The 22968-nt window shown below is 44.8% G+C and overlaps 1 long non-coding RNA gene across 1 annotated transcript in view; it reads right to left on the bottom strand.

The window, feature by feature from the left end:
• LOC145357546 (uncharacterized) overlaps positions 1 to 22968 on the bottom strand; it is a 115930-nt gene that overhangs the window by 21371 nt on the left and 71591 nt on the right. Inside the window, exon 2 of the long non-coding RNA XR_013889312.1 lies at positions 14588 to 14718. This is a non-coding gene — a long non-coding RNA (uncharacterized LOC145357546). The remainder of the gene's footprint in view (positions 1 to 14587; positions 14719 to 22968) is intronic.

Raw genomic sequence — 22968 nt, 5'->3', positions numbered from 1 at the left:
GGTCAATTCACCCTTTGGGGAGAGTCTAGGACCAGTGGGGAATATCTCAGAGTAAAAGATCACCCATTTAAAACAGAGATGAGGAGGAATTTCTTCTCTTAGAGGGTGCCATAAGGATACCACGGCAGCGCAGTGGTTAGCACTGCTGCCTCACAGCATCAGGGACCTGGTTTCAATTCCTGGCTTGGGTGACTGTGTGAAGTCTGCACATTCTCCCTGTGTCTGTCTGGGTTTCCTCCAAGTGCTTCATTTTCCTCCACTGTCTGAAAGATGTGCTGGTTCAGGTGCATTGACTTGAACAGGCGCCGGACTGTGGCATGTAAGGGAATTTCACAGCAACTTCATTGCAGTGTTAATGTAAGCCTTACTTGGGACACTAATAAATAAACTTTAGCTTCAGTGAATCTGTGGAATTCTTTACTGGGAGGGCTATAGAGGCAGCACTGTTAAGTATGTTCAAGGCTAAAATGGACAGATTTTTAATCAGTAAGGGAATGAAGGGTGATGGGGATATGGCGGAAAAGTGGTGTTGAGGATTATCATACATCAGATCCATCACAATCTCATTAAATGGCAGAGCAGACTTGATGGGCTGCATGGCCTCCTTCTGCTCCTATATCTTATGGTCTTACTCAATTGACCAACCATAAAAATGCTTGAGAAGCAATAACATCAGATCAAAGCATTGTGAGCATTGTATGTCGATATGAGCTGAAACTTCATTGCCCCAACCAGGCAGGATTTTTATACTTCAACCAGACAAACTGAACAGTGAAGAAATTAAAGTTGTTGATTAGAACATCTTCAGACATCAACACAAAAGTGTAATTGAAAAGACTATGCCCGAAGACTGTGTCTCAAAAATTGTCATTGATAGAAAAAAAGTTGGTGGATATCACATGATTCCAGATCTGTCAAATCTGAACAAACATAGTAGAACCATAGAATCATAGAATGCCTACAGTGCAGAAAGAGGCCATTTGGCCCATCGAGTCTGCACTGACTCTCTGAAAGAGCATCCCACCCAGGCCTTCCCCTCCAGCCAATCCACGTAACCTCCCGCATTTACCATGGCTAATCCCCCTAACCTACAAATCTTTGCATACTATGGGGCAATCTATCATGGCCTGTTCACCAAACCTGCACATCTTTGGACTGTGGGAGGAAACTGGTGCATCCAGGGGAACCCATGCAGACATAGTGAGAATGTGCAGACTCCACAAAGATGGTAACCTAAGTTCAGAATCGACCCCGAGTCCCTGGCGCTGTGAGGCAGCAGAGGGTCAACATGGTGGCACAGTGGTTAGCACTGCTGCCTCACAGTGCCAGGAACTCAGCTTTGATTCCCAGCTTGGGTCACTGTGCAGAATTTGCACATTCTCCCCATATCTGCATGGGTTTCCTCTGGGTGCCCCAGTTTCCTCTCACAGTCCGAAAGATGTGCTGGTTAGGTGCATTACCAGCATAGAAGTAAATTCTCCCTTAGTGTACCTGCACAGGCGCCAGAGTGTGGCGACTCGGGGATTTTCACAGTAACTTCATTGCAGTGTTAATATAAGTCTATTTGTGACACTAATAAATAAACTTAAACACACCACCCCATTGCCACTTCAGTCAATATAAGATCCAAATTTGTGGTTTCTGTCACATTTTTAATGCGGTACGTTAATTGTTATAAATTGAAGGAACAGCAGTAATGTGCAACACTGTGCTTCACCTTTTTTACTCCAAGTACATGTAGAAAATAAAAAGTACTCCTTCAGACATTTTTCCTCTTCTGAGGATCAAGTTGGTTCCAATTCAAATCTCAAAGATTTGAAATCTGAAATCAAGTCTTTCATTCTGAAGCAACAAAGATGGCCAAATTCCAGAACGTTGTATACAACCAACGAGCAATAGATGTCTGTTCCCTGATCGACTTTCCTATTGACTATGTATAATGATTAATGATGCCAAGGACTTTCATCCAAAGTATTAATGATCTGCAGTATAACATCAAAGTAATTTGTTGTCATAACCACAGAAGTAAAGGCTTATTTAAAAGGATTGCAGGTTACTTTAAGAGCTGATCACACAATTTGACATTGATGTCATTAGGGTGCTGGCAGGGGCTGCTGTTTTATTTTCAGTTTTGTATTCTGTGCAGAGCAGAGAGCATCTCTTCTGTGAAAACATGCTGAGTGCTACTTTGAATCAATGCGTGCAAATCAAGCCTTTTCTTTCTGTGGAAAACCCACAACCCCGAACATAGTTAGGACATTGCGCATATAAAATACCACCAGTTTAAAATGTACACTTCAGATATGGCTGTACAGTTCCTCATCGGGAGCTTTTTTATGCCCTCAAAGCCATGGTACCAACTGCAGAACTGTGTACGGTTCTGGTCACTATTATAGAAAGGATATTATTAAACTAGAAAGAATGCAAAAAGAATTGCTAGGCTGCTACTGGGACTTGACAAGGAGTCTTAGACTGGGACTTTTTTCTCTGAAGTGTAGGAGGCTTAGTGGTAATCTTATAGAGGTCAATAAAATAATGAGAGGCATAGATCAGCTAGTCAATATCTTTTCCCAAAGGTAAGGGAGCCTAAAACTAGAGGGCATAGGTTTAAGGTGAGAGGGGAGAGATACAGAAGAGTCCAGAGGGGCAATTTTTTCACACAGAGGGTGGTGAGTGTCTGGAATAAGCTGCCAGAAGTAATAGTAGAGATGGATAAAATTTTGTCTTTTAGAAAGCGTTTAGACAGTTACATGGGTAAGATGGGTATAGATGGATATAGGCAATTGGAACAAGCTTAGGGGTTAAAAAAGGGGTGACATGGACAAGTTGGGCCGAAGGGCCTGTTTCCATGCTGTAAACCTCTATAACCCAATAACATAGTCGCCACACTCTGGCACCTCGGGGAATTTCACAGTAACTTCATTGCAGTGTTAATATAAGTCTGAAATTACATCTGAAATTTAGATGGAAAGGGACACAACAACAGTTTATAGAATTAACAAAATGGCCTGAGCTCAGGGGCTGTACATTTTCACAAAGCTGCTGCAACTATTTGCAATGATGAGAAGTGTAGGTCATACTGTTTTGGCCCTATATAGATGACACCTTACTTGATACAAAAATCGGGTGCCATGGATACTGTCAGAGAATCTGCCCAAATACTCCCTGATGTTGGTTTAGTCATTGCCCCACACACGCATGCTTCCTTGACTCAGTGCATGCTAGGATTCATGCTGAACTCCTCCACAAAGCAAGCCAGTCTCACTGAAGCAAAAATCAGAGAAAATATGTTGTCTGCACAAATGTTGGCTTGGCTTCATATTCCCCATTAATACAATGTGTTTCCTCTGTGATTGGCTGGGCTTTCACTGGTGTACAATGTGAACCATTGCACTGCAGGGAGTTTGAAAAGGGAAAGGCACAGGCTTTGAAAGAGAACAAAGGGTATCGTGACAGAAAAATTATTCTTCCTTCTGCAGCTGGTGATGATCTAACTCGGTGGTTTGACAATGTGTCAACTGCAGTTAATAACACTGATAAGGGAACACATCACAAGTGCTGTCTCAGGATTAAGATGGGCTGCATCTAAATGGTAGCAACACATGTTGGAGGAAGATGGAATCACCTTTAAAATAACTTTGCAATGTTTGTAAAGACTGCTGTAAAGCATTCTCTTTCCTTTATTGAAGCATCTCAGAATCTTATATAATGTATGCAAAGAACCTGAATATTATTGCTTTTTGTGCAACGGCCATTTTGAAATGTTTGTAGTGTTCTCGCAGGTTTCTCATGAATAAAGTATCTTTTGGAGAAAGAAAAGGTGGAATCACCTGGCCAAGGTGAACCCATGATTATGAAGGAGATTCGCCCAGGTTAGGGTAGAGTCAATGATCGGAGTAGATGGTGAAATTTAACCAAGGCGTCGCCTGGTGTAATTTTTCAAAGGCAACTTGGCCTTTTGGCTAAGATGAAGCATCAGGTCAAGCACAAGGTGGGGATGCAATGCCTCACCTTGTCAACTTGGATCTTCTTTGTCTCTCTCTCTTGGGAATGGGGCAGCATGGTGGAACTGTGGTTAGCACTGCTGCCTCACAGCGCCTGGGGCTGGGGTTCATTTCCTGGCTTGGGTCACTGGTTATGCGGAGCTTTTTCCCAGAGTGGAAGAGTCAATTACTAAAGGGTACAGGTTTAAGGTGCAAGGGGCAAGGTTTAAAAGCGATATGAGGCAGATTTTTTACACAGAGAGTATTGGGTGCCTGGAACTCGTTGCCGGGGGAGGTAGTGGAAGGGGATACAAAAGTGATGTTTAAGGGGCGTCTTGACAATTTATAAATAGGATGGGAATCAAGGGATATGATCCCCGGAAGGATAAGAGATTTTAGTTCAGTTGGGCAGGATAGTCGGTGCAGGCTTGGAGGGCCGAAGGGCCTGTTCCTGTGCTGTAATTTTCTTTGTTCTTTTAGTTTGCACGTTCTCCCCACGTCTGCTTGGGTTTCCTCCCATAGTCTGAAAGAGGTGCTGGTTAAGTGCATTGGCCATGCTAAATTCTCCCTCAGTGTACCCCAACAGGCGCTGGAGTGTGGCAATTAGGGGATTTTCACAGTAACTTCATTGCAGTGTTAATATAAGTCTACTTGTGACACTAATAAATAAACTTTACCTGTAACTTTAACTGAATTGGATTCAGTATGAATCTGGCTTTTTGGATGGAATTTTTATTTAGAAGGATAGAATGAAGAGACCAGGTCAGTATCTGTTCTTATCTTTTGGCCAAGATCAAGCGTCAGATCCAACGTCAAGATGGGGGTTGCGGGAGGGGATGGGGACCTCATCTTGTCAGCTTGGATCTTTTCAAAGCCAACTTGGCCTTTTGGCTAAGATGGAGCATCAGGTCAAGCCTAAGGTAGGGGTGCAATGGCTCACCTTGAATTGGATTTAATTGGATTTTGAATTTGACTTTTGAATGCACCAAGGAATGGATTTGGATTTGCCTGGTCCACTCTGAGAATCTGCTTTGTAACTTTAAGGATGGAGTAAAAACTTAAAACGAAAAAGATGGAAATAAGAAAAAGGACAAACAGGAAGAAATTAAACTAATTACTTAGCCCTGCAAGTTGTAGTGCTCATGGGGCAGCACGGTGGCACAGTGGTTAGCACTGCTGCCTCACAGCCCCAGGACCCAGGTTCGATTCTCGGCTTGGGTCCTGTCAGTGTGGAGTTTGCACATTCTCCCCATGTCTGCGTGAGTTTCCTCCAGGTGCTCCAAAGATACCCCAAAGATGTGCAGGTTAGGTGGATTGGCCATGCTAAATTGCCCCTTGGTGTCAAAAGGTGTGTAGATTAGGGGATTAGCAATAGTAAATGTGTGGTGTTACAGGGATAGGGCAGTTGTGGGGTAATATACTCTTTCTGAGAGTTGGTGCAGGCTCGATGGGCTGTATGGCCTCTTTCTGCACTGTTGGGATTCTATGGTTTTAACTAGAGAACACACCTTCAGCAGCATAAATGAATAATAAAGCAGCAACAGAATCACATGGAAGTAATGAACGTGTCCCGTTTTTCTGGAAACATTGCACATCTTGAAACATTTGGATAAAGCAGAACCTTCACCTGGAGTCTGTAATCATGGAGCTGATGGTTTCAATGACTCGGCCTGAATGGAAACTAGATGTGATTGTTTTCCTGCAGCTGTGTTATTTGTATGGCAAACCAGAACCGGAATTTTCCCGTCCCACCCATCCTGGGAATACTAACAGGTGAGGTGGGGATGGGATGGATGGGGAGGACGGGCCATGCAAAGATCCATTGACTTCAGGTGGGATTTTCCGGTTTTGGGGCGATTGCAGCTGGACAATCCCAACCCAAATGTTGGCCTTTTTGCATCCCATCAAAATGCACAGGTAGAAAGTGAAGTTTCTTGGTTACCAGATACTGGCACCATGGCAACAGATGCCTTTCCAATCAGCTGGCAGTGCCATTTTCTCTGCGCATTTCCCCCTTTCTGTCTGATAAGTAAATGCTTATGGAAAATGGACAGGGAGGGAAGCTGATGGTTTCGTTACGGTACCAAGGTGGACAATAAGCCCCGACTTACCAGTGCCAGAACCACTGAACTCACAACAATGAAGTAATTAATTTCTCAACCTACTTCAACTGCACACCACCCACTTTATGAGTGTCTTAACCTTTTGTCATACAGGAGATCAGGAAAAAAAAACAAGATAAAGACTTTCGCAGAAAACGCCAGTATCATCTTCTCTGCCCAGAGGCCATCAACTAGAAAACTGTACATTACTTGCATCAAGCAATGGTTGGGTTTTTGCAGCAGGCAATAACTTAATCCACTGCAAACATCTGTGGGAGCTGTTTTGACATTTTGAACCTCACTATTTTGTAGACTGGGCTACAGTTACCATCAACATAGCTAAGGTCAGCTATGTCATTTTTTTATTCATTCATGGGACGTGTGCATCATTGGCTGGTCAGCATTTATTGCCCATCCCTCGGTACCCAAGGGCAGTTGACAGTCAACCACATTGCTGTGGCTCTGGAGTCACATGTAGGCCAGACCAGGTAAGGACGGGCAGATTTCCCTCCCTAAAGGACATTAGTGAACCAGATGGGTTTTTTCAACAATCAACAATGGTTTCACGGTCATCAGTAGATTCTTAATTCCAGATTTTTGTTTGAATTCAAATTCCACCAGCTGCCGTGGCGGGATTCAAACCCAGGTCCCTAGAACATGAGCTGAGGATTAATAGTCTAGCGATAATAGCACTAGGCCAGCACCTCCCCCCACTGCCTCTTGTGTTGCACTGCCTGTTGGGCACAGTTTGGGCTCATTTCAATTAATCACTCACTGAGATTATGGAAGTTGATTGTCACTACAAACTGCCAGTGCTAAGATGCAATATAATGTGGGGTGTGAAGCCTGTGCCAGACTACCTCGGGCAGCTTTCACTGTTTCATCACTCACTCTTCCAGATTGATCGATGGAAACTTGTACATTAATTGCTTTAGTGTCTGCACAGCCTCAACTGACCATACATCAACCAGACAAAAGCAATACGTGAAAACCACCTTGGTCTTTCATTTTTCAAATGAATGGATCTCCTGAAGGAGAGCAAGCCGGGAAAGCTGGTTGCCAATTTGTGTGGTGGGCATACCCTTCAGACCCATGTTTATGTGTCTACAAACATCTGAGAGAATACTGGCTCTGTACTGAGCACTAAGAAATATCTCTTTGTGAAATTCTGAAGGCAACACAAAAGAGTGACCACAGACACCATAGCTCGATGCTTATGTCACGTCAAGATCAAAAGTGGAATCAACGTAAATGTGTTTAAAACTCATTCTACAACAGCAGCAACTGCGTAGGAACATAGGAATTAGGAGCAATAGTAGGCAGTTCAGCCCTTTGAGCCCACTCCGCTATTCTATATGATCATGTCTGATCTCCATCTCATCCTAACTCTACTCCCCTGCCTTTTCCCCATACCCTTTTCCCGTTTTTGAGTAAATATTTATTTGTCTCTTTTTTGAATCCATTAATTGATTCTGCATCCGCTGTACTCTGGGGTAGTGAGTTCCATAGATCCACAACTCTCTGTGAGAAATAGATTCTCCTTACATCTGCCTTGAACTCCTGTTCTCTATCTCCCCTGTTACTTTACAACTATGACCTCTTGTCCTAGACTGTTCTAGAAGGGGGGACATTTGGTTAACATTTACTTTATCAATCCCTTTGAATATCTTATAAACCTCAATCAAATCCTCCCTCATTCTTCTGCATTCCAGCGAGTACAAGCCCAAGCTACTCAACCGCTCCTCATCTGACAGCCCCTTTAAACCTGGAATCAATCTAGTGAACCTCTTTTGAACCATATCCAGTGCCACTACATCCTTTCTCAAAGAAGGTGACCAAAAGTGAACACAATACTCCCAAGTATGGTCTCACCAATGCCTTATACGATTGAAACAACACTTCTCTACTTTTATACTGTAGACCCTCTGTATTCCTTATAACATCCTGCACCTGCATTCTCACTTTCTGAGATTCATGCACAAGGACACCCAGATCCCTCTGCACAGATGAATCTGTTTCCCATTTAAATAGTATTTAAATAGGGCTTGTCCGTAAGTTATACCCCTATGGACAAGCCCTCCGTATACACAGGATCTGCACAGGTGGGGAGATTCCAACAGACACCTCCAGACACTGAAAGATGCCCTCATAAGAACAGGATATGGCACTCGACTTATTGATTGACAGTTCCAACGTGCCACTGTGAAAAACCACACCGACCTCCTCAGAAGTCAAACACAGGACATGGTGGACAGAGTACCCTTTGTCATCCAGTACTGCCCCGGAGCGGAGAAGCTATGACATCTCCTCCGGAGCCTTCAACATGTCATTGATGAAGACGAACATCTCGCCAAAACCATCCCCACACCCCCACTTCTTGCCTTCAAACAACTGCACAACCTCAAACAGACCATTGTCTGCAGCAAACTACCCAGCCTTCAGGAGAACAGTGACCGCGACACTACAGAATCCTGCCACCGCAACCTCTGTAAGACGTGCTGGATCATTGAAACGGATGCCATCATCTCATGTGAGAACACCATCCACCAGGTACATGGTACATACTCTTGTAGCTCGGCCAACATTGTCTACCTGATATGCCACAGGAAAGGATGTCCTGAGGCATGGTACACTGGGGAAACCACTATGACAATGGATGAATGAACACCACTCGACAATCACCAGGCAAGACTGTCCTCTTCCTGTTGGCGAACACTTCAGTGGTCACGAGCATTCGGCCTCTGATCTTTGGATAAGCATTCTCCAAGGTGGCCTTCACAACACAGGACAGCGCAGGGTCGCTGAGCAGTTCCGTGCACATGAGCATGGCCTCAACCAGGATCTTGGGTTCATATCACACAATCTGTAACCCCCACGACTTGCCTGGACTTGCAAAATCTCACTAACTATCCCGGCTGGAGACAATACACATCTCTTTAACTTGTGCTTAACCCTCTCTACAGTCATATTGTCTGTACCTTAAAGATTAGCTGTAAAGACTCACATTCCAATCATTATTCTGTAAATTGAGTGTGTGACTTTATATGCCCTGTTTGTGAACAGAACTCCCACTCAACTGACAAAGGAGCAGAGCCCCGAAAGCTAGTGGCATTTGCTACCAAACAAAGCTATTGGAATTTAACCTGGCGTTGTGGGACTTCTTACTGTGTTATTTTTCTGCCCATTTCAATTAAAGGACATGCTGTCAGAGTTGCTTCAGAATAAAAGATAGCTGTTGTCTGGGTTTGGAATTGGAAGCAACTTGACCCTCAAGAGAAGAGAAGTGCCTGGGAGAGTCTGTTTTATTTTCGACATGTACTTGGAGTTACAAAAGAAAACCAGGTGAAGCACAGCATCGGGGATCACTGTTGCTGCATCGTTCATTTATAAAAATCAACGAGTTACATTGCTTCTTTCAAAACCATGCAGAAACTGTTCTTGATTTTTCCCTGCAGGTTTCGATTTGCCCATTAACACAATACTGCCTCCGTCAATCAATCCAATCACAACCCTACTCTCAAACCCCAAGGGAAATAAACAAAAATGAGCTAAGTGCTGGATCTTTTCAAAATTACACCTAAGATTTTGCTGACTTCCTCGGAAAGCTCCCAGCTGTTAAATAAATGTAATCCCACATCTCCTGCCTACACGAGGATGGCTGGCTCTCTCTCTCTCTCTCTCTTCATTGCTGGTGCCTTTTAGGCTACTCTCCACTTCTGCTAAAGCTTTGCAAATGCCTTAGGCCATCATCAGCTTTCCAATTCACTGTGGGCTGTAGCTGTACATACGTCGCTGTGTCAGTCAACATGTCATTTTCATCCAATTCAGTCAGTTTTACTTCTGGCACTACACTGTGTCAATTTTCCAAATCAGCACTAAATTAATTTAATTTATCCCTTCCCCTCATCTGTCTGTAAGCAGAGATTTTTGAATTATTTTTAAAATAGACTGTGGCATGTTTCCCCAAACCGTCAGTTTGTGCCATTCAATTTTATAGATAACACACAGCAAAATCTCTTTATGATTAACTCAGAAGGTTAGTTTATTTCACATTCAGACCCAAGGCTATTTTACACAACTTCACACAAACACATATATAGTAAGGTCAGGGAGAGGGAGGTTAGATAAGGGGGCATTTTTATAACCATGGAAAGCAACAATAAAAGAACAATAGAAATGGCAGCACAGTGGCACAGTGGTTAGCACTGCTGCCTCACAGCACTAGAAACCTAGGTTCAATTCCTGGCTTGGGTCACTGTGCGGAGTCTGCACATTCTCACAGTGTCTGCATAGGTTTCCTCTGGGTGCTCCAGTTTCCTCCCACAGTCCAAAAGATGTGCTGGTTAGATGCATTGGCCATGCTAAATTCTCCCTTGGTGTACCCAAACAGGCACCAGGGTGTGGCGACCGGGGGATTTTTTTTATAGTAACTTCATTGCAGCGTTAATGTAAGTCCACTTGCGACTCCAATAAATAAACTTTAAACTTTAATAATGAATATAAGTTCACATAATTTCTGGAGAATGAGAAGTTAAAGATCAGAGAGTGTTTCCTGCATATCCGAGTTTGGTCCAGATGCAGTTCTGGTTGGAGACAGTAACATAAAAATGCTTGAAATAAATGGTGATGCATCACGATGGAGTTCCTGTGCTTAGATGGTGATGATCAGAGATTTCAAAAACCAAACAAGCTTCAAAGAGTTAAGAAATAGTGTGGCCAGCTGCTTGGTCAGCTAAGAAATCTGCTGAAATTTCTTCCAGTTGGTGTTAAATCAGCAGAATGAGTGATAAGACCCGAATTGTAATATTAAAGGCTAGACGCATGTGATGTGGCCCATTAACGGGTTAATTGCAGCCTTGCAAGCAGCTTCCGTGCTTCTGGCCAAAATGCATTATTTCAAAATGCAAAATTCCAAAATGCATTATTTCCCTTTGGAATAAAATGGTGGCTATTAACAACTATTTGGGGATAATGAGTTTTGATGTCTTTGTCTTTGTCTTTGTCTGGGTGGTGGGGGCTGGGGGGTGGGGGGGAGCGGTTGGCAGTGGAGAGTCAATTTGTCAGTTAGTCCTCTAGTTTTTGTGATAATACAGCCTTACAGTAGGGTACGATTTTACACAAAGGTGAGAGAGGAACACTTTCTTTCTTGTAATCTCCATTTGAAGCTTCTAAAACAGATGGCCAATCTTATGATTCATGTACAAATCCATTTTAAAAATGTAAAAAAGGAATAAAGTTTTGAGATGCCCAGTTTTGATTTAACTTTATGTCTCACTGACATGGCATTACAAGCAGTTAATAAAGTCTTGCTGTTAACATACAGAAGACAGCACAGTGGCACAGTGGTTAGCACTGCTGCTTCACAGTGCGAGGGACCTGGATTTGATTCCTGGCTTGGGTCACTGTCTGTGTGGAGTTTGCATGTTCTCCCCGTGTCTGTGTGGGTTTCCTCCGGGTGCTCCGGTTTCCTCCCACATTCTGAAAGATGGTTAGGTGCATTGACCCAAACAGGCACCAGACTGTGGCGACTAGGGGAGTTTCACAGTGACTTCATTGCAGTGTTAATGTAAGCCTTACTTGTGACTAATAAATAAACTTTAAAGACAATGAAGCCATATTGACACATTTTATAACCAGCGCCATCACAGTAGCAATAATCAGACTTGGGGAGATGAGAACTCTTTATGTTTAATACATGCTATGCTGCCATGTATAAAAGAAAGATCCATTTAAATTGATTTTGTTAAATATCACTTGAGTCTCTAGTACAGCTGTGGAAAGTGGCCCCCGGAACACTTATGCATATCAGTTAGTTCCGAGCTAATTAATTCCTAGCTCCTTGCAGATAATACAACAATATGTAACAGTTCCCTCCACCCAATCCCAAGAGTTTTCACACAATTTTAAGTTGACATGGAATTGTACTGAACAATGTTCTCACATCTACAATGTTCCTGATTATATGTGTCAGTCTTCAGTGCCGAGTACAAAAGGAAGTTCAATGGCTGCCACTGATTAAATCCAGCCCTCACAACTAAGGCAAGCTGCACTTGCACAAATGGACTCTCACGTTATCTCTCCCACCACCTGCCTCATCACATTAAGATCAAACAGGCAAGTTCTCACTTAATCTTCCCATTTTCTGTTACAAATTCAGTTAGGATTAAACTCTTGATCTAATTCAGTTTAAAGAATGCATCTTATAATGAAGTTGCAACGTGTTCCTGGTGGAGGCCCCAGGAAATGTTTTATTCTTTGGGGATCAGAATATTTGTTTCTTGCATCGTATGTTCCTTCCAATGACATTAACCACTTAAGGAACTCTCTCTATCCCCCGCCAACAACCTCGGGTTCGAATCCCACCATGGCAGTGGTGGGATTTGAATTCAATATAAAAAAATCTGCAACTAAAAATCTACTGATGACCGTGAAACCATTGTCGATTGTTGGAAAAATCCACCAAGTTCACTAATGTCCTTTAGGGAAGGAAATGTGCCGTATTTACCCGTCCGGCCTACATGTGACTCCAGAGCCACAGCAATGTGGTTGACTCTCAACTGTCCTGAGGCAGCTAGGGATGGGCAATAAATGCTGGCCCAGACAGTGATGCCCATGTTGCAAGAATGAATAAAAAACTACCAGGGCACTCAAATTGCAGCCAATGAGTAATTTGAGCATCCAACTTCACAGAATGATGAAATATTACAGCACGGAGGGAGGTAATTCAGCCCATTGTGTCTTGCTAGCTCTTTCAAAGAGCAACCTGGTTTGTCCTATCTCTTGCTATATCTCCATATTCCGTCTTCCAGTATTTCCAATCACCATTGAATCTGTGTTCATCAAAGTTAAAGTTTATTTATTAATCACAAGTAGGTTTTACATTAACACTGCAATGAAGTTACTGTGAAATTCCCCTTTAGCCTATCAATTAGCCTATCAAGCAATGCCTTCTAAATCATAACCACTCATTGCCTAAGAATGTTGTTCCTCGCCTCACTCCCAGTTCTTTTGTCATTTATTTTAGATCTGTGTCCTGTAGCTATCAACCTTTCAGCAATGGAAACAATTTCTCTGCCTTAAAGCACTTAAAATCATAGAACCCCTGCTGTGCAGAAAGGGACCATTCAGCCCATCGAGTCTGCACCAATTTACTCCACCTAAACCCCTGACGATTTTAAACACCGCAATCAAATCTCCTCTTAGGCTTCTTTGTTCTATGAAGCACCATCTCAGCTTTTCTGTGTAACTGTATTTTCTCACCCACGGAGGAATTTTAGTAAATTTCTCTTCTGTACCACTTCCAAACCATTCACGTCCTTTATAAAGTGTGGTGCACAGTGTTTCTGATCTATTGTTTCTTGTATCTGATCTAGTGTTTCAGACTATTGTAGCTTCAAATGGACTTTGTCATCCATGTTAATCTTAAAATCTGTGTGTAAAGAAATATTGTATTATAATCCGTTAATAATTTAGCAGTCATGTGACTCTTCCTCCATGTTTGATTTAAAAAAGTAAATGTTACAGACTTCTGAGACAGAGGCAGAACAAACTCATATTGTACTTGAGAGTACGAAGTAAGATAATTTTGATCATCGGATATGAATGTTAAAGTTAGAGAAAACATAAGACGCCCTTATAGAGATGATTATTTTTGAATAATTTGAAGATTCGTTTCCTTTGGTTATCAGGACACATGTTGAGGAACAAAAATTTAAAACTGCCAGAAAGGCAGCAGAATTGGCTGATGATTATAAATTGGTCCATAGAACCAAAGAAAGATACAAAAGTGTGAGGACATGTAACAACCGACTCAAGAACAGCTTCTTCCCTGCTGCCATCAGACCTTTGAATGGACCTGCCTTGCATTAAGTTGATCTTTCTCTATACCCTAGTTATGGCTGTAACACTACATTCTGCACTCTTTCCTTTCCTTCTCTCCTATGTACACTATGAATGGTATGCTTTATCTGCATAGCGCTAAGAAACAATACTTTTCATTATATACTAACACATGTGACAATAATAAATCAAAAACCATTTTTTCCATAATTCTTTTAAAGAAAAGAATAAAAAGTGAGAAGGAGAAAAGAAAACAGATGGAGCCATAAGACCAGAAGACATAAGAGCAGAATTAGGCCACTTGGCCCATCAAATCTGCTCTGCCATTCAATCCTGGCTGATTTTTTTCATCCCCATAACCCCAATCCCCTTTTTAATCAAGAACCTGTCTATCTCTGTCTTAGAGACACTCAAAGACCTGGCCTCCATAGCCTTCTGTGGCAAAGAATTCCACAGATTCACCACTCTCTGGCTGAAGAAATTCCTCCCCATCTCTGTTTTAAATGTTCGTCCCTTTAGCCTGAGGCTGTGCCCTCTGGTTCTAGTTTTTCCTACTGGTGGAAACAACCTCTCTACATCCATTCTGCCCAGGCCTCACAGTATCCTGTAACTTTCAATAACATTCCCTCTTAGGAACAGTTGGGAAGAGTCAGGAAATTTTACCTCAGATCACGAAGGAAGGCATTGCAGGTGGACATGACGTTTGGAGGCTTAAGTCTTTGTATTGTAACAAAGTGGGACGTCTTAGATCAGCTTGTTGGAGATTAAAACGAAGACCGTAGGAAAGGAAATATCTGAAAAAGAAATGGTTGTTAAAACTGTAGCTTTGGTGCAGGTTAAATATACTTCTTCAGAATTAGTGAGAATGGAAGAGAGGTCTCAAGATAGCTTTGCAAGTTATTTGAATATTGTTGAAGGAAGTCAAGCTATTGGAGGTTCTGGATATTTTGTTTAAAAGAAGGAAGCTTTCCCTCGTCTAACAAAATAAATGAACAAATTAACATTTTGAGAGATACAGGAGCAGATCAATCATTGATAGTAGTTGATAATAACAATTGTATTCCAGGGAGTTTCATGAAAGCAAAAGTATTAATAATGGATATTAATGGAACCTGTTTCTTTATCTAAAGTTAATTTAAGAAGTAATTCTGTAAGTTGAATTGTCACCGTGGGAATTATTCCTAAATTATCTATTGGAGGAATAGATTTCAACTTGGGTATTGATCTGACTTGTGGAGACAGCAATGTGATGACAACCATATTGCAACAGGCAGCTCATAGAATCATAGAATCCCGACAGTGCAGAAGGAAGCCATTCGGCCCATCAAGTCTGCCTTGACAACAATCCCACCCTGGCCCTAATCTGTAACCCCACACATTTACCCAGTGAATCCCTCTATCCTACCCATCCTGGGACAGTAAGGGGCAATTTAGCATGGCCAATCAACCTGATGTGCGCATCTTTGGACTGTGGGAGGAAACCGGAGCTCCCGAAGGAAACCCACGCACACACGGGGAGAATGTGCAGACTCCACACAGACAGTGACTCAAGCGGGGAATTGAACCCAGGTCCCTGGTTCTGTGAGGTAGCAGTGCTAACCACTGTGCCACCGAGCCTCCCAAACTTTTGACAACTTTTAACAAACTTTTGTATACTACTGCGGAGGGAAATGAGACACTTACTGCAGGTAACAAACAGAAAAGTATGGATGGAAATCCAAGCAGCAGTTTTCAGAGAAAGATATATCCTCAAGGTAGCAACACAGACAAGTAAACCTTCCAGTATTCAGGCTTCAAAGACAGGAAAGGATACCTCACTCTCTCTCTCTCTCTCTCTCTGCAGCTTTCAAAACAGCAACACCCAGACAACAGAATCTCCAACTCCAGAGAGAGGAAAACAAGAGACAGTGCTCTCTGTCACAAATCCAAACAGCATCAGAGAAACCAAGCTGGAATTCTCTGTGAAAACAAGGTGGTTCCCGGTCACATGACCTGACCTGTCAATTATCCCAACCTACTCTGCCTTCCCTGGGGATCACTAAAACAACAGAACACTACATTCGTTCACATTAAAACAACCATGATGTCAATTATACTGCTTCAGTGACAATAGAGGACACCAGCTGCAAACAACATGGCTCTGACAAAATGCCAGGGACTGCTCAAAACATCCTGCAGAGAAACATGATTAGAATACACTTCTTAAAGGCACAGTATCATCACAGTATGAACACCATGTGTCTGAGTAAGAACATAAGAACATAAGAAATAGGAGCAGGAGTAGGCCATCTAGCCCTTCGAGCCTGCCCCGCCATTCAATAAGATCATGGCTGATCTGTCGTGGCTCAGTTCCACATTCCCGCCCTCTCCCCATAACCCTTAATCCCCTCTCTTATCAAAAACCCAATGGAGGTTTAACTTTTAATATGCTGAAAGATCCAAGCAAACCTGAGTTTTTTGGTTAAAATTGTTTGTTTCACTATGCTGGGACTTTTCTTGTGGCCAGTGACCTGCAATTTGTCAAAGGACAGAAGGTGTAAGATTCAACTGCTTGTCCTTGGCTGGGATGAGTTGTGAACAGACTCTTGGGGCCAGTGCTCCTTAGCTGGGATGTAAACAATATGTACTTAGACGATAAGGCCTTAAGTGACCAATGATATTATAGTTTGATTGGCCTAATCAAATGATGCAATTGGGGTCCTAATTAATTCATTGGCTAATTACCAAGGAACTTTTGGAGTTTTAACTCTGCTAACACAAAGAACTTGGTCAAGAAAGCAGTGTGTAGAACCCCAGAACCAAGCTCATAAAAAGAGACAACATCTGGAAAGAGAAAAGAACAAAGAACTGATTCCATGTGGCAACAAAATCCTGGTCAAGTTTTAATTGCAAGTGGAAATCAACATTAAGCCAGTAAAGTAACAGATAGTGAGTATTTGGTTGATGCTTTGCAAGTATTTACTGTTGTTTAAGTAGCTACAGAATAAAGGAAATTGTGTTTAAGTATTTAAAGTTGATTTTGTGCCTTCATTCGCGACAGAGGCTAAAACACAAAGGTTTGGGCAACAACTAGCAGCTCAAAGACCCAAAGTGTGGACTGCAAGTTTGAGCCTGCGAATGGGAATCAGAGTGAAGATGTACAGATGGTGCAGGAGGACTTGGAGAAAGTGAACAGTTTCCAGGGTGGAAGAAGATGGGAATTGAAATGAACCAACAGATTAGCTCTGGTTGGAGTAATTGGAAAAAGTGTAGCAAACTGTTAAAAAGTATCACAGAAACTGAAGGGAAGAATCTACCAGACTGGCCTCGTTATATCATGTGGAAATTTGGGCAACATTCGGAAGGGGGAACAACGATTGGATACGAGTGAGATGTGGATGCAGAGTAAGGAGAAAGGACAAAACCAGAAAGCAGCATCTCAGGGGGGTGGGGGCAGGGGGGTCAGTGAAGATCATGGGAGCATCGAAGAAAGTAGGGGAGTAGAGACCAAAATGGGAATAATGTATTGTGGAGAGGGAGAGGTGGTTATAGAGATTGCAGACTGTCTGAAAGAAGGAGAAGAAACCAAATGCAGAGGCGAGAGATAGAAAGGGGATTGGAAGAAGAATGGACGATTGGAAGGAGGAGATGGAGAAGAGTAATGAGCTAGCGTTGTGATAGCCCTAAATAAACTGAGGAGAAGCCAAGAAAAGAAGATTGAAGTGTTGTATATTGTGGCCTGATCAGGTTTATTATTTACAGAGTATCTAAACATTCTAAGGGGCAGTGTCTTTACATCATACATCTTACTACAGCTTGGAATCATTGACACTGTTGTGCAAGGATTTTTTTGTTTTATTCATTTGTGGGACATGGGCGTCGCTGGGTGGGCCAGCATTTATTGCCCATCCCCAGTTACCCTTGGAGGGCAGTTGAGAGTCAACCACATTGCTGTGGCTCTGGAGTCACATGTAGGTTCTTGAGCCGGCTGGCACATGATCTCGGATTTTTGTATCGTTTTTCCCGAGGGAAGAAGGTGGAAAAGAGAATGCCTGAGGGGCATGGATCCTTGATTATGTTGGCTGCTTTGCCGAGGCAACAGCAAGTGTGAATTGGGCTACAGTCACAACATTTTGTAGTTCTTTGCGGTCTTGGACAGAGCAGGAGTGACTCCAAGCTGTGTTACAACCAGACAGAATGCTTCCTATGGCGCACCTGTTGGTGAGAGTCGTAGCGGACAAGCCAAATTTACTTAGTCTTCTGAGAAAGGTGAATCATTTCATCCTTCCATGTCAATCAACACCATTCCCTGCTTCTGTCAGGAGAGGCCGGACGGGCTGGGACTTTTTTCCCTGGAGCGTAGGAGGATGAGTGGTGACTTTATAGAAGTCTATAAAGTCATCGGGGCATAGATAAGTCAAGGTCTTTTCAGGAGGGTAGTGGAGTCCAAAACTAGACAGCCTAGGTTTACGGTGAGAGGGGAAAGATTTAAAAGGGACCTGAGGGGCAACCCTTTCACACAGAGGGTGGTGCGTATATGGAATGAGCTGCCAGAGGTAGAGGCAGGTACAATTACAACAGTCAAAAGGCATTTGGACAGGTTCATGGATGGAAAAGGTTAGAGAAATTGGCCAAAAGCAGGCAAATGGGACTAGGTCCGTTCAAGAAACCTGGGATGGGATTTTCTCGTCCTGCCTTCCACGGGAATCATAGCCAGTGGGGCCAGACCATGAAAAGGCGTGTTGACCTCATCCAAGAATTTCCAGCCTTGGGGCAAGTGTGGCTGGAAAATCCCACCCCTGGCCAAGTTGGGCCGAAGAGCCTGTTTCTGTGCTGTATCATAGAATAGAATCCTAGTGAAAAAGGAGGCCATTTGGCCCTTCAAGTCTGCACTGGCCACAATCCCACCCAGGCCCCTATCCTCACAATGCCACACGTTTACCCCACTAACCCCCGCCCCGCCCCGGCACTATGGGCAATTTAGCATGGCCAATCCACTTAACCTGCACATCTTTGGACTGTGGGAGGAAATCGGAGCACCCGGAGGAAATCCACGCAGACACAGGGAGAACATGCAAACTCCACACAGACAGTGGCCCGAGCCGTGAATCGAACCTGGGTCCCTGGCGCTGTGAGGCAGCAGTGCTAACAGCAGATATGGCAGTGCTATATCTCTATGGCTTTACAAGGCAAGAGTTCCTTACACTATAGAGTCATAGACATTTGCAGTATGGAAACAGGCCCTTCGGCCCAACTTGTCCATGCCATCCTTTCTTTTAAATCCCTAAACTAATCCCAATTGCCCGCATTTGGCCCATATCCCTCTGTACCCACATAACTATCTAAATGCTTTTTAAAATACAGCACTGTACCTGCCTCTACAATGACCTCTGGCAGCTTGTTCCAGACACTCACCACCCTCTGTGTGAAAGAACTGTCCCTCTGGACATTTTTATATCTCTCCCCTCTCACCTTAAACCTATGTCCTCGAGTTTTAGACTCCCCTACCTTTGGGAAAAGGGGGTTGGGGAGGATGGGTGGTGGTGGGGGTGTTGGGAGGATGGGTGGTGGTGGGGGGGTGGAGAGGGTGGGTGGTTGTTGGGGGGGTGGAGAGGGTGGGTGGTGGTGGGGGGGTTGGGGAGGATGGGTGGTGGTGGGGGTGTTGGGGAGGATGGGTGGTGGTGGGGTGTTGGGGAGGATGGGTGGTGGTGGGGGTGTTGGGGAGGATGGGTGGTGGTGGGGGTGTTGGGGAGGATGGGTGGTGGTGGGGGTGTTGGGGAGGATGGGTGGTGGTGGGGGTGTTGGGGAGGATGGGTGGTGGCGGAGGTTGGGGAGGATGGGTGGTGGTGGGGGGGGTTGGGAGGATGGGTGGTGGCGGGGAGGATGGGTGGTGGTGGGGGTGTTGGGGAGGATGGGTGGTGGTGGGGGTGTTGGGAGGATGGGTGGTGGTGGGGGTGTTGGGAGGATGGGTGGTGGTGGGGGTGTTGGGGAGGATGGGTGGTGGTGGGGGGGTGGGGAGGATGGGTGGTGGTGGGGGGGTGGGGAGGATGGGTGGTGGTGGGGGTGTTGGGGAGGATGGGTGGTGGTGGGGGGGGTGGGGGGGGTTGGGAGGATGGGTGGTGGCAGGGAGGATGGGTGGTGGTGGGGGGGGTTGGGAGGATGGGTGGTGGCGGGGAGGATGGGTGGTGGCGGGGAGGATGGGTGGTGGTGGGGGTGTTGGGGAGGATGGGTGGTGGTGGGGGTGTTGGGGAGGATGGGTGGTGGTGGGGGTGTTGGGGAGGATGGGTGGTGGTGGGGGTGTTGGGGAGGATGGGTGGTGGTGGGGGTGTTGGGGAGGATGGGTGGTGGTGGGGGTGTTGGGGAGGATGGGTGGTGGTGGGGGTGTTGGGGAGGATGGGTGGTGGTGGGGGTGTTGGGGAGGATGGGTGGTGGTGGGGGTGTTGGGGAGGATGGGTGGTGGTGGGGGTGTTGGGGAGGATGGGCGGTGATGGGGGGTGGGGAGGATGGGCGGTGATGGGGGGTGGGGGGGATTGGAGGGGTGGTGGGGGGTGGTGTAGGGGAATTTCTCAAATTCAACGGTAGGACTGCTTATTTTCAGTTTGATTGCTCTGGCTCTGGAATTTGTCGGCTTGTGATGTTAGTTTAAATTCACAGGCTGCCTGCAGGTTCTCCTCGTGGTCGTGACGTGATGTTGGTTGGTTGCACAATGCAAAAACAAACTGAATACAAGTCAGGAACTATCTCTTTTAATCCGAATGCCCTCCAGAGCCCCATGTAGAGTATGACTCCATTTTATTACTAATATTGCAGAGAGATAAAAATGCATCATTTTCACAAAGCTTACATGTGCCAGGGGCAGCACCCTGCTCGAATGCATGAATGAACATTAGAAGGAAAATTATTTCAAATAATAAGAAATGCAGGAGTTGCTGCCCAGTTAACCAAATGGATGTAAAAAATGTACCAACTCTAAATTACCCTCCAAAACTACCGGGTGTAATAATTTGCCTCAGATTTAAGGAATAGGAAAGAAAACTTTTCCCAGCCCTACTCCATACTTTATAAGACCCTTGTCAGACCCCACTTGGAGTACTGTGCGCAGTTCTGGTCGCCTCACTACAGGAAGGATGTAGAAGCTACTGAGAGGGTGCAGAGGAGATTTACAAGGATGTTGCCTGGATTGGGAGGCATGCCTTATGAAGATAGGTTGAGGGAGCTAGGTCTCTTCTCCCTGGAGAAACGAAAGATGAGAGGCGACCTGATAGAGGTTTATAAAATGTTGAGAGATACAGATAGGGTGGATTCTCGGAGGCTATTTCCCAGGGCTGAAATGGTCGCTACGAGAGGACACAGGTTTAAGGTGCTGGGGAGCAAGTACAGAGGAGATGTTAGGGGTAAGTTTTTCACTCAGAGGGTGGTGAATGAGTGGAATCAGCTGCCGTTGGTGGTGGTAGAGGCGAACTCGCCGGGGTCTTTTAAAAGACTTCTGGATGAGTATATGGGATTTAATGGGATTGGGAGTTACAGATAGTTCTGTGGCCTGGTAGGTATGGATATGATCAGCGCAACTTATGGGCTGAATGGCCTGTTTGTGCTGTAGTGTTCTATGTTCTATTCCTGTTATGTTTGGCACAGCGGTTGGAACCACTGCCTCACAGTGACTCGGGTTCAATTCTAGCCTCGAGTGACTGTCTGTGTGGAGTTTGCACATTCTCCCAGTGTCTGCATGCATTTCCTCCGGGTGCTCCGGTTTCCTCCCACACTCCAAAGATGTACAGGTTAAGTGGATTGGCCGTGCTAAATTGTCCCTTGGTGTCTCAGTATGTGTAGGGGGATTAGTGGGGTAAATGCATGGGGATTGAGTCTGGGTAAGATGCTCTGTCAGAGATACAGTGCAGATGGGCTGAATGGCCTCCGTCTGCACTGTAAGATACTTTGATATTGCTGAGCTAATTCATAAGAACAAGTGAAATGCTGCTAGCTGTCTATTTTTTTTCTATTTTCATACAGGTTGCAGAACAAGGCTGGCTAATGGCTGAATCATTGTGTACATTTTGAGATCAGCATTAGCACCAGTTATTTTTACCAGCTTCGTAGTCAGGCAGGCAGTTGCTGCAGGCTCAACTCAGCTTTTCAATAAAGGATGTCCATTTTTAGCGAGTTACTAGATCCCATTCCCCTACCAAACTCTCAGCATGAGTCATCAATTCCCCAGGAGTAAGGAGCTAGAAAGAGCGGATATTTTTAACCAGCGACTGAGGAGAAGTTTAGGCGTACGTTGACGGATCTCCTTCCCAATTTTGTGGTGTCTTCCTGAGGTCTGGGGGGAGATGGTGGTGTAGTGCTAGTGTGACTGTGCTAGTGATTCAGAGGCCCGGGCGAACGCTCTGGAGACCTGGGTTCAAATCTCAGCACGGTGGCTGACGGAATATAAATCCACGAATAAATCTGGAATATAAAACTAGTCTCATTGCTGAAAAAATCTAAAATGCTGGTTCACTAATGCCCCTTTCGGGAAGGGAATTATTCTGAGACAGGGCCGCCATTTTTAAATGGCACCCTGATCTCCGTGCTCGGACACAGCTCCTCCTTCCCACAAAAATATAAACGGTGGCCCACACTGGCCAGGGGAGCACTATCAATCCCTTACCCAAGAGGAGTGTCCTTCCTCTCCCCCACCCACACATAACGGGTAACCCCCCCTCCCCCCCCCCCCCCCCCACAAAGGCATGAGGGTGACCTGACCCCCACTTCTCCTTCCCTCTTAGATCCCCCCACTCAGTCTGCTTCTGGCCATGCACCTTGGCAGTGCCAACTGCCCCCTCCCCCGTCACCCTGCCATTGACACCCTGGTCTGACACATTGGGCCCTGTGGGAGCTCGGGGAGGGAAGCCCAGTTGCCATTTGCCCCTCTGCTGCTACCGTCAGGCTGCAGAGTGAAGGGTCCTTGAAGGGTTCTGGGGGTTGGGTGGGCTGAGGCTGGGGGCAAGAGAATTCTGCAGAGTGGCAACTAAGGAATTTTCACAGTAACTTCATTGCAGTGTTAATGTTAGCCTATTTGTGAC

Source organism: Carcharhinus amblyrhynchos, chromosome 23, assembly GCF_965287045.1.
Source record: "Carcharhinus amblyrhynchos chromosome 23, sCarAmb.v2.hapA, whole genome shotgun sequence".
Lineage (NCBI taxonomy): Eukaryota > Metazoa > Chordata > Chondrichthyes > Carcharhiniformes > Carcharhinidae > Carcharhinus > Carcharhinus amblyrhynchos.
Note: the sequence above shows the minus strand (reverse complement) of the source record. Positions and strands in the feature narration are given on the sequence as shown.